This window comes from Acomys minous, assembly GCF_964271855.1.
Source record: "Acomys minous genome assembly, chromosome: 7".
Classification (NCBI taxonomy): domain Eukaryota; kingdom Metazoa; phylum Chordata; class Mammalia; order Rodentia; family Muridae; genus Acomys; species Acomys minous.
This window is the reverse complement of record NC_140488.1, coordinates 69,016,380-69,028,933: the sequence shown is the minus strand read 5'-3', so window position 1 is coordinate 69,028,933 and position 12,554 is coordinate 69,016,380.

The window sequence follows — 12,554 nt, the reverse complement described above, 5'->3', positions numbered from 1 at the left end:
AGGAACAAGACAAAATTGTCCACTCCCTCCATACCTATTCCGTATAGTACTTAAAATCTTATCTAAAGTAATGAGAAAGAAGTCAAGAGAAAACAAATTGGAAGAAAGAGATCAAAGTATCTTTATTTGCAGCTGAAATACTAGTATAAATAAGTGATTGAAAAATTCCTCCAGGAAACTCCTACAGCTGATAAATACTTTCAGCAAAGTAGCTGGATACAAATGTAATTTCCACAAATCAGTAGCCCTCCTATACAAAAATGACAAATAGACTGAAAGAAATCAGAAAATCAATACCCTTCACAGTATCCTCAAAACTATACAATATCTTAGAATAACTCTAACCAAGCAAATGAAAGATTTCTATGATAAAACGTCAAGTCTTTGAAGAAAGAAATTGAAGAAGATATCAGAAGATGGAAAGATCTTCCATGCTCACAGATCAGTAGGATTAACACAGTAATAAAGGCCATCTTAGCAAAAGCAATCTACAGATTCAACACAAACCCCATCAAAACTCCAACACAATTATTTGCACATCTTGAGAAAACAATACTCAGTTTAATATGGAAAAATACAAATACACACCATAGCTGAAACAAAACTGAACAACAACAACAACACTGCTGGAGGTCTCACCATTCCCAATTTCAATTTATACTACAGAACCATAGTAATAAAATCCAAATGGTATTGGCATAAAAACAGGCACATTGATCAAATATAATCAAATTGAAAACTCAGTCATAAATCCACACACTTATAGATGCCTGATTTTTTTATAAAGAAGCCAGAAACACACAATGGAAAAAGGAAAGCATCTTAACAAATGTTGCTGGTCTAAGTGGATGTCAGCATGTAGAAGAATACAAAAAGATCCATATCGATCACCCTGTATAAAACTCATGTCTAAGTGGATTAAAGACCTCAACATAAGACCAGAAACACTAAACCTGATAAAAGAGAAAATGGGGCAAGAGCCTTGAACATATTGGCACAGGAGACAACTTTCTAAACAGAATACCAATAGTGTAGGATCTAAGATCAGCAATTAATAAAAGAGACCTCATGAAACTGAAAAGATTCTGTAAGGCAAAGGGCACCATCATTTGGACAAAGCACCAGCCTACAGAATGGGAAAATATTTTTTTAACCAACTCCACATCCAATAGAAAACTAATATCCAAAACATATAAGGAACTCTAGAAAACTGGACACCAACCCAGCCACAAAACCCTCAACTGATAATCTGTCCTACCTGCAAGATATGCTGGGGTGAAAGAAAGACAGATGGAAGGAAGAAAGGAAGGAAGGACAGAGAGTATATAAAACAAAAAAGAAAAGATAAATAATTCCTAATTATATTCTGCTATACTCATAGACCAGTGTCTTGTCGAGTTATCATCAGAGAGGCTTCCTGTAGCTGCAGATGGGAACAAGTGCAGAGACTCACGGCTAGACATTATGTGGAGGGTCTAAATCAAAGGTCTTGATCAGGTCCCTACTCTGGAGCTCAGAGACTCCCTCAAAAGAGAGGGGATAGAGGACACCAGGACACTCACCAAATCAACTAAGCAGGACTTATACTCAGAATTAGGGAACCCAGTAAAAGAGAGGGAGAAAAGACTTTAGGAGTCAGAGAGGGTAGAGGACACCAAGAGAGCATGGCCCAATGAGTTAACTAAGCAGGTTGCATTTAGGCTGAAATTGAAGTGGCAAGCACCAAGCCTGCATTGGTATAAACCAAGTCCTCTATGTACATGCTCTGGCTGTTAGCTTGTTATTTTCGTGGGACTCTTAACTGTGGGAGCAGGTATGTCTCTCCCTCTTTTATATTATCTTGAGACTGGTTTCCTCCTGTTGGGTTGCCTTATCCAGCTTCTGTGTGAGGGCTTTTTATCTTGTTTTATTGTATTTTTTATTGCCATGTTTAGTTGTTATATCCTGGAAGCCTGCTAATTTTTGATGGGAGATGAAGAGGTAGTGGATCCAGGGAAGTGGGGAAGTTAGGGCAAGTGCTGGGAAGAGAGGATGGAAGGGAAACTGGATGGGATGTATTGTATGAGAAAAGAATCTATTTTCAATTTAAAAAGAAGTATGTGGAAAAATACAGAAGAAAGAACTATTATATTTCTTCTTAAAATGATAATGATTTATATATTTTTATATATTTCTATATATTTTACATAGTATTAAAGGATGGGAGACAGAGTTGAGATGAACTGGGAGGAGTAAAGGAAGGGGAAACTGTATTCAGACTATATTGCATAAGAAAAGAATTGATATTAAATAAAAGGGGGAAACTAAAATTAATTTAAAAAGATTATACTAGTCTAGCTAAGTGTTAGTTGTTGATTCATTGCTCAGGTCCTTTTGAAGCTGACAGAGTTTCCAGGACCTGACACGATTCCCCTTGTGTTGAATTGGGCTTAAGTCCAATTATACTGTTAGTTGCCACCAACATATGAATACCACTTATTTGGGCTCTTGCCATGCTTGTCATTATAATGATTCGTAGGTCCTATTCATCTGCATAGGACTATTAATTGCTTCCCTCCCTTGGCAGCTTGCATATTTTATGGAACCACAGAAATTTAACAAAAGGAAAGAGGTTTTAAGATCAAATCTAGCTGAAATCATTCAAGATATGTGTCCTAAGTGTGCAGTGTCTTCAGCAATAGGGCCCACCCTCAACCCCTGAAAATAACCAAAAGCTACCTCAATATTCTATATTGTATTGGAATCACTTGGACTATCTTGACAAGCCATTTGGCAAACGGTTTCTTGTGCCTGGTACTGGAATTTTTGCCAGTCTATGGTTCTTATGGAAAGCATGTCAGCTCATGTGGCTTAACTTCCAGTAAGATGTGTATATTTATTATATTTACCTAAAATTATGCAGAATACATTTAAATATATGTACATATATACTTATATTATGATGCATAACTTTAGGTAAATATGAAGTAATATGAGGTGTGATTAGATCATGCAAATTACATTATTTTATTTTTCTTTGCAGCAGAACAGTATCTCATTATGTATATGTACTATGTTTTCATTAGCCATTCATCTGTTGAATGGCATTTAGGTTGGTGCCATTTCCTGACTACTGTGAATAAGGTGATAGCTAATATTGCTGAACAATAGCTGTAAAGTTGGATGTCACAACACTAACTTTTAAAAGAAACTGAGCTTTCTAAAATATACACAGAAATGCTTTTTTACAGAGAAGATCCAAGATGGCAGCATTGATCACATGGTATATATTCACTTATACATGGATATTAGCCCAACAGAGATGTCCTCTGAGAGACTCCACCCAGAGGAGAATTGGAACAGATGCTGGGACTCACAGCTGGACTCTGAGCAAAGTGCTGAGAGTTATATGGAAGAGTTGGTGGATGGAAGGACCCAGAGGGTTCAGGAGCCTCACAAGGAGACTATCAAGGCTGGTGGATGTGGAATCAGGGAACCTGGCACAAACTGTTCCACTAACCAAGAACAATGCATGCAGTGAACCTAGACACCCTGTATGAACAGCTCATTCTTCAAGGTTGTGGGGAAAGGGGGGACTGCCTCTGAAATGAACTCTGGTGCCCTCAGTTTGATCACTTCCCCTTGGTTGGGCAGCCCAAGGGGGCACACCAAGGAAGGGGAAACAGGCTATTCAGATGAGACCTGGTAGGCTGTGGTCAGATGGTGGAGGAGGAGGACCCCACCTGTCAAAGGTCTGAGGGAGGAGAACTGGCAGAAGAAGGAGGGAGGGTAGAAATGGGAAGATATGAGCAAGGGGATAACAATCTGGATGCAATCTGAATAAATTATAATAAATAAAAAAAATTAAAAAAAACAAAAAAATGTTATTCTATGTCATTCCTGAATGTACTTACTCTGTGTTAAAAGGATGCTTGTATACTGTTTATATTCTCCATTCTTCGCAATTTCTTGTGCTTTTATTGTCTGCCTATTTATTTTCCTTATTTGGGATTCTGTTTTGGTTCCCCAGCCTATCTTTTCCTAGTGTCAATATCATTGTTATTTACTAAGACCTATTCAGGAGAGTTTCTATATGGGCCTTGTTAATCATGTGCCTTGTGAAAAGTGAATGAAATACAGCTTATCACTGATGTGCATAGTTTAGTGACTCAAATATTAAAGTAAAGATAATGAGTATAATTTATTTTATTGGATGTGGGAATCATTTGCAACAAGTTCAACTGAACTCAGCAAACATTTTTGGACCTACCATGTCCATTCTATCAATTTAGTTTTCCGATATAGGAAGGCACGTTGTTACAGTGTTCAGTAACAAAACAAATTGAAAAGAAGAAAGAATCACAGGGAAAAAAAAGCTCTTCCGGGTTCAGGTTAAGCAGCAAGCAAAAGAGTTTGCACTGAAAATGCCGGTGCATCATCTCATCCTCAAACTAATCATCAATGAAAGGCAATAGGAAACTTCAAAGAGAACAGCACACCAGTTCTCTCCAATTAAAGTAATCTACTAAAATTGACCCAAACCAGATATTTCCTTTAATTTAAAAAATTATAATGCCTATTCACTTTAATCTTCTAGCCGTATAATGAAATCAGAGTTACTGCCGCTAATAAGACTGACATTACTAAGCCAGCTCCAAAGCAGCATTTTGATGATGTAGTAACAATCTTACAAAGTAATTCTCCAGATGTTTCAAGAAAGACCATCACCTCACTTGTTACCAAAGAACACTGAGGTATTTTGATTTAATTTTTATTCAAACAAAAAGCTATGTTCGATTAAAAATGTGCTGTATTTAGTATCAAGACTCCACCCATTGCTTCAGTGGCAATGTACAGACTAGTGGCTCTGAGTACCAAAAGCAAGCCTCTCTACAATTACCTGAATCCAATTCGTCTTTCTGCACAGGAATATATAACAAGCACATGTATGTTGTCTTATCTGGAAAATGTTTAGATTATTAGAAATACAGATAATGTTTCCCTCATGTTTGTAGTAAATGCTAAAATTATGAAGATATCTGTGTGCTTACAAGTGACAACGTATGAGACACAATTAGTGGCATGGTGGACATAATCAGTATTTTACTCAGACTTGCAGTTGTCTTTCTTTTCTACATTTCCTTTGGTTTTGAGAGAAGGTCTCAGAACAAATTCTATTTGGAAAAATTAATCTCTCTAAGCAATATTAAGACATTAAAACTAACTTTCTTCTTTGATCAGACTGTCTCATAAAGCAGTTACATACTCTAATCATGCATTATCAAGTTCAAGCATTAGATTCACTACTAGGAAATTTCTTCAGTATAGGTGATAACTTTCTGAAACTGCGTAGAAATGATCTTGTATTGAAAAAAACTTACTTTTCCATCACATATATGATGTAGTGAATCCTGAGACCATATACAACTAAGGCAAGAATATGTACAACTGGGACTGGGAGGAGAGTTAAGGAGAAAGTGGGGCTGTAATGTCAGCTGAAGATTTAACGACTCATCCATACCCTTCTTCTATGAGTGAACACCAAAAAGCCTACCTTTTTAGGGCCTGTGTAGCTAATGTCAGCTGTTCCATTTCAGATCTTAATTGTCATGCTGTACCCAGAATATAGTATCCCACTGTTATGATGGTTACTTTAAAAACTAAGACCAGAGTTACCATATCACTTGGCAAATCATCTTGTAGATCTAAATACAAAGGAACTGAAATTACTACCTCATAATAATATCTAACTGCCATAATCAGCATCTGGGCTATATAGTAAGCTACATTCTCAACATCCACTGACAGGTTATTGGATATGGATAAAGGGTTTGAAAAGTAGGGCTCATTCTTTGTTGAATATTGAATATATTGTGTTAACTAAAATTAGGCAGAAACATAAAGAAATATATTCCTTGATCTTGGATATGAAACCTAAAATTACATAGTTAGGTATATAGAAGTATATGCCTGTGTATGATGAACAAATTTAAGTATCTAATATAAAATGAGAGATATAGTATAAATAATAAATTGTTTTTTTTTAATTTTTCTTAATGACTAGATAATTACTATTGCCACAGAGGAAGTAAAGAGTCAGCTTTTCATAATGATGCATATGCTGATTTGCTTCAATATAGGTAAGTACACATCTGTGCTACATAATTTTGTCCTGTTTTATACCATAAAGCTATATAATACATTTTGTTTTAAAACATAATTACAAAAAAATCCTCAAATAAGTTACCTAATTTCCAATCCTAGACCAAATATATAGAATATAATGAATCCAAACCAGGGAAAATTAAATTAATAGTTACCAAAAAAATGAGCCAAAACCTAGAACCTTGAATATATGAAGAAAACATAGAAATTAATAAAAGTTGTTTCTAGACAGGATAAATCACTAAAAATACTAGCAAAATTGACAAAGCTGAAAAAAGAAGAGTGGATTTATCTATATAAGAAATAAAAAAGGTATATTCCTGCTTAATCTTGAGATAACAAGATCACATGTAATATAGAAAACTTAATTCTTACCAATTTGAAAATATAATATAAATTTACCTTTGTCTCAAAATAGACAAACTTTCAAGGATCAAAGAAGGTAAATATATAACCATCATTCTATCCATTGCACTTCATGTTTGATGATTATGATGCAATCTCATCACTAATCAAAGATCTAGTGTATATAAAATTATGTAAAGTAGACTTATAAATGTAATATGAAAAGTATAAAATGTACTTCATCTTATATTATATCTTACTATATAGTTACAGCAGTTAATAACATTGTGGTATTAGTGAGGAATTGGATTCATAGATCAACAGAACAGAATAGACTTACCCAGATGTAGCCCTAAACCACATACCTAATTGATACTAAAGAAACACAATGGAGAGAATATATCAACACATAGCACTAGGGTGACTGTACAACTATAGCAAAGAAAAATAAATAAATGTAGATCTATACTTTGCATTGTATACAACTCTTAAGTTAAAATGAGTGGTAAAATGAAATGTAAAATTTTAAAGTGCCAAACTTTTTGAAAAAGAAAAGAAAAACCTTCAGAAACTAGGTGCAGAAAAGGGAATGGTGTACATTATACCAAAAGCACTAGTGCTATCAATAAATGAAATAAATAAATTTAGACTTTAACAATATATAAACTTGTCCTGTGAAAGCCTATGCAGAGAGAATACAACCATACAGATTGAGAGATACTATTTGTAACTCACCTATCAGGCAATGGATAGTATTTAGAATATAAGAGTATTCAGCAGGGGTGAAAAAAGTGTTACATTTCATTGAAGAAGTTACACAAATCACAAGTATACATAATAAAAGCATGAATACCAAAACAGTTATTAAATGAAAGAAAAATGAAATCCAAAGGAGGTATGATCATACATTTATCAGAACGACTAAAATCGATAATGACAGAATGTGTATGAGTATTCAGAGAAACTAGTTAAGTAGCACATTATAATGAGAATGGAAGATATGGCAGGCAAGCTTAACAATTTGACATTTTGTTAGAATCGATGTGTAATTACTGTAAAATTCAGCAATTGTACATTGGAAAGTAGCTTCAGAAAAATAAAATGTATATTTATTCAAAGTTTTATATACAAATGATAAGACAAAACTTTAACTAGGGTAAAAATATATATAATATCTACCATTTTAAAGATATTTAAATATTCAGCTTGTTGACATTCAAAATTCATATTATTTTGAAGCTATCATAATCATTCATATAGACATTATCATGTTTGAATGTTAAAAACTGTATCCAATGAACAAATTATTCAGAAATAAAAAAATAACTTACCTCCCTAAACCTCTACCTTTAATTCCATACTCTCCGTTAAAGATTTGTGAGAAACAAGTATGTGTTTGAGGCTATTTTGTATTGCCATTGATATTGGCACTGGGGCCTGAATGGAGTCTTTGGACATTCTAAGCACATACTCAACCACTGAGCTAAAAATAGATGTGGTAGTATCTAGCCATCGCAATATAAACTGATCAATGTGGGCTCTGTATTTTAACAAATAAAGTTTATTATACAACCCAACTAGCTTACACAAGAGGGGAAAAAAAGGTTAAAGGGAAAAAAGAGTGAACTTTCCGGTATCCGTTCCACAGAACAGGTCCCTTGGTGTCTCTGGCCTGCGTGCTGGTCCAGCCTGGTGCGCTCAAGCCCGGTCTGCACCGGCTGTTGTTCTCTCCTCCCCGCCTGCCTGTGTCAGGTGTGAAGGGCTGTCTCTTTCTCCCATTGAGAGTCGATAAGAAAAACAATAGCCCAGGTGGAGTCCCCTGGTCTGCTTTTTGAATTCCAGGCCCAGGATGGCTCCACTCAGTCTATCACTGAGGTATCCATGGGGTGTCTAAGGGTAAAGCCCACCAAGATTGTTTTCACCTGTGACAAAGCTTACAGTCTTTCCCACAGATCAAGACGGACTAAATTGCACAAACAGAAATGCATTTCAAGTTGGTTCTCATCTCTGTGCAATGGGATGAGAACGAGGATTGTTAACATGTTCCTTTAAAATAAAACTAAGTTTAGGTAAATAACAATATTACATTTTAAAACTCCTTAATCATGGTCATTAAGATACGTGGTATTTTTGGCTGTGAGCCTAGTCTTTAATGGCTGAGCCATCTCTCTAGTCATAGAGATCCTTTGAAAGACTCCACCCAGCAAAGGATCTATGAAGATGCTGAGTCTCACAGCCAAACTTTAGGCCAAGGACAGGGAAATAGCGGGGGGTGGGGGGGGCGGGGTGGTAAAGACGTGAAAGGTACAGGAGCTCCACAAGAAGACCAACAGAGCCAAGAAATCTGGTCCTGGGGGCCCTGTGGAGACTGGTGCACAAAACAAGGACCATGTGTGGAGGGGACCTAGACTCCTGCTCAGATGTAGTTGATAGGCAGCTCACTCTCCTTATGGGTCTCTACTTAGTGGAGCAGGGGCTATTCCTACCATGGACTCTGTTGCCTATTCTTGGACCACTTCCTCCTGGCGGGGTGCCCTACCAGGCCACAGACAGTTCTGATGAGACTTGATAGCCTGGGTCAGTTGATAGAGGAGAAGGGCTCCCCTTCTCTGAGGTCTGGGGAGGGGGACATGGGGGGGGGGAAGAGTGGGGAGGGTGGGACTGGGAGAAGAGGGGGGATGGGGCTATGATTGGAATGTAAAGTGAATAAATTTTAAAAAATAAATTTTAATTTAAAAAAGGTAGATTTATCAACATCAGGATGGGAAAGTAGATAAAAGGAACAAAATAGAATGCAGAAATATATCCACATATAATCACTCTATTTAAGAAGGGCTAGCATAATTCAATAAGACTATCAAAGACTTTTTCAATGTGTTGAAGCTATTGACTGTCTTCTATATACATAAATGTGAATCCAGTTCTTCCCTAAGACATCATGGAAAATTGAGGGCCTGGAAAGAAGGCCCACTATTTAAGAACAGTTGTTTCTCTTCCAGAGGACAGGGTTTCAGTTGCCAGCAGCTACAGGGCAGCTCATAACCATGTGAAACTACAGTTCTAGGTAATCCAATGTTCTCTTCTGATCTCTGAAGACATTAAGCACACATGCGTTATAAATACACAAATTCAGCCTGAGCATTCATACACATAAAGTAAAAGAAATAAATCTAAAAATGTTTTAAAATAGTTTCAATATAGATAGTAAAAGTGAAAACTATCACATTTCTAGAAGAAAACATTGAAAAATATTTCACAATTTAAGTTGGTTTTTATTGAAGTAACAAAAAAATACACCTACCATAAAGGAAGAACGATGAATGGCATTTCAACAAAATTAAAAGTTCTGCCAATCAAAGTATTCTGTTTCCTAAATGAAAAGACTCGGAAGCAATAATAGGTAGCTCCTACAATATGACACTGAAAACAAAATCAATTAAAATAAGCCATATATTTCATTAGACACTTCACAGAAGAAAATGTATAAATAACTATTTAGTGCAATAAGACCTGCTCAATATAAGGAATTGTCAAGAAAAAATAACATTTGAAATAACAAGGGATTTCATTTCATAAGCGCTAAAATGGTTACTTACAAAGAGTTGCTGTAGAAAAAATTAGTGAGGATATAAAACAAATGCAAGTTTTATTGATTGCTGGTGAAGAAATAAAATTCTGTAAGCACTTTCTAAAACAGTTTCTTAGTTTAGTTTGTATAACTTTAGCACAGTAATTTACTCTAGTACAATGCAAAGGCAAGCTCTCATGAACTTACATAATAGTATTCAAGATAGTTTTACTTACAGCAGCTAAAATCTAGAAATAATAAAGGTGTTCTTAAACAGGGAAAAGCAATAAATTATCAACATGCCCAGTGAAAAAAGACTGAATGAACCTCACCTCACCGATGTTTAGGCCAAAGAAGGTGGACCCAAAAGAGTAAATACTTTATAGTTCCATTTGTATATAAATGGAACTATGGGTGTCCTAGTAGAAGTCTAATTATTTTCAGTGAAAAAGAAACTAATTGCTACTTCTAAGGACTTGGGATTGATTGGAAACAGCTGGAGGGGAAGTCATAAAATGGTAAAGTTGTTCTATATCTTAGTTTGGCTTGCTTTTATGGAAATGAATGTATTTTCAAAATTCATTAAATTCTGCACATAAAATCTAGTTGTTTTGTTTAATATGAATTAAATAATCAAAAATTAGTAGTTAAATTAGTTATGCTTCATTCACATGATAGAATATAGCATTACTATTGAGAAATTACATGGAAGTTCTCTAAGCACTATAAAGACCTCCAGCTTATAATTAATGAATAATACCATTTACAGAAAATGTGTACAATGTGTTAACTTTGTATTCAATGCGTATTTACTTTATTTTCATAAAGAAATATCAGAAACAACTGTATTTTTAAAAATTGCAAGAAATAATGCCATATGTTCAGTGAAAGGATGTTAAAAGATTAGGATAAAATGCATAAGGTATTATATGAATTAAAATGGATTTTATGAGAGCTACTAATGCTTTCTTTATAATCTAGTATACAAAGTATTTACTATTATTACTATTTTAAATGTAGTACAAGTAGTTGATTTCATTATGTTATTTTCAATTACATATGCTATTCCTTCCCTCCCCTGCTGCTTTCCCTCAGTTCTCTGCCACCTTTTTAACCCTCTTTATCCTCCACAATAGCATGCCCTGTGATGCTTTCATTTCCCAAGGATTCCATTACCATCTCTTTTCATCACTCCCCCTCCCTTAAGAGTCCTTCCTGCCCTCTATTTTGGTTAGTCTTCTTTGCCAACTTGACTAGATTTATAACCAAAGAAATATACCTATGTGTGAATTGAGATAGTCTAGAATAGATTAATTGAGAAGGAAAAACCCATCCTGAGGGCTGAAGCTCTACCCTGTGGGTGTGGCTCCTGTACTGAAAAATACTTGCCTCTGCCTCCAGAGTGCTGAGATTAAAAAGCATGCACTACCACCACCCAGATAAATAAAAATCTAGGATAAACTAAAAAATTATGTACAATAAAGAACTTTTGGAAGTATTACCATCCCTGATTTCAAGCTGTACTACAGAACAATAGTAATTTTTTAAAAAACGTATAGAATTGGCATAAAAACAGACAGGTTGATCAGTGGAGTTGAATTGAAGATCCAGAAATAAGCCCACACACCTAGAGACACCTGAATTTTGACAAGGAAGCCAAAATTATACAATGTAAAAAAAAAAGCATCTTCAATAAATGGTGCTGGTTTAAATGGATGCCCATATGTAGAAGAAAGCAAATAGGTCCATATTTGTCACCCTGCACAAAACTCAAGTCTAAGTGGATCAAAGACCTCAATATAAAACCAATACACAGAAGAGAAAGTGGGGAATAGCCTTGAATGCATTGGCACAGGAGACAACTTCCTGAACAGAACACCAACAGCACAGGCTCTGAGATCAACAATTACTAATTGGGACCTCGTGAAACTAGAAATCTTCTTCAAAGGAAAGGACACTATAAATATGACTAAATGGAAGTCTACAGAATAGGTAAAAACTTCATCTGCCCTACATCTGATACAAGGTTAATATACAAAATATGTAAAGAACTCAAGAAAGTAAACACCAGCAAACCAAATAACCCAATTTTAAAACTGGGGTACAAAGTAAAACAGAATTTTCAACAGAGTACTCTCCAATGGCCAAGAAACACTTAAAGAAATATTTCACATCTGTAGTCATCAGGGGAAAGGCAAGTCAAAACTTCTCTGAGATTCCATCTTACACCTGTCAGCATTGCTAAGATCAAAAACCTAAGTGACAGTACATGCTGGCGAAAATGTGGAGAAAGGGGAACACTCCTCCATTGCTGGTGGGAGTGCAAACTTGTACAACCACTTTGGAAATCAATCTGGTGCTTTCTCAGAAAATTGGGAATAGTTATACCTCAATAACCAGCTATACCACCACTGCGCTCATACCTGAAAGATGCTCCACCATACCACAAAGACAAATCTGTTGATAGCAGCTTTACTCATAATAGCCAGAAACTATA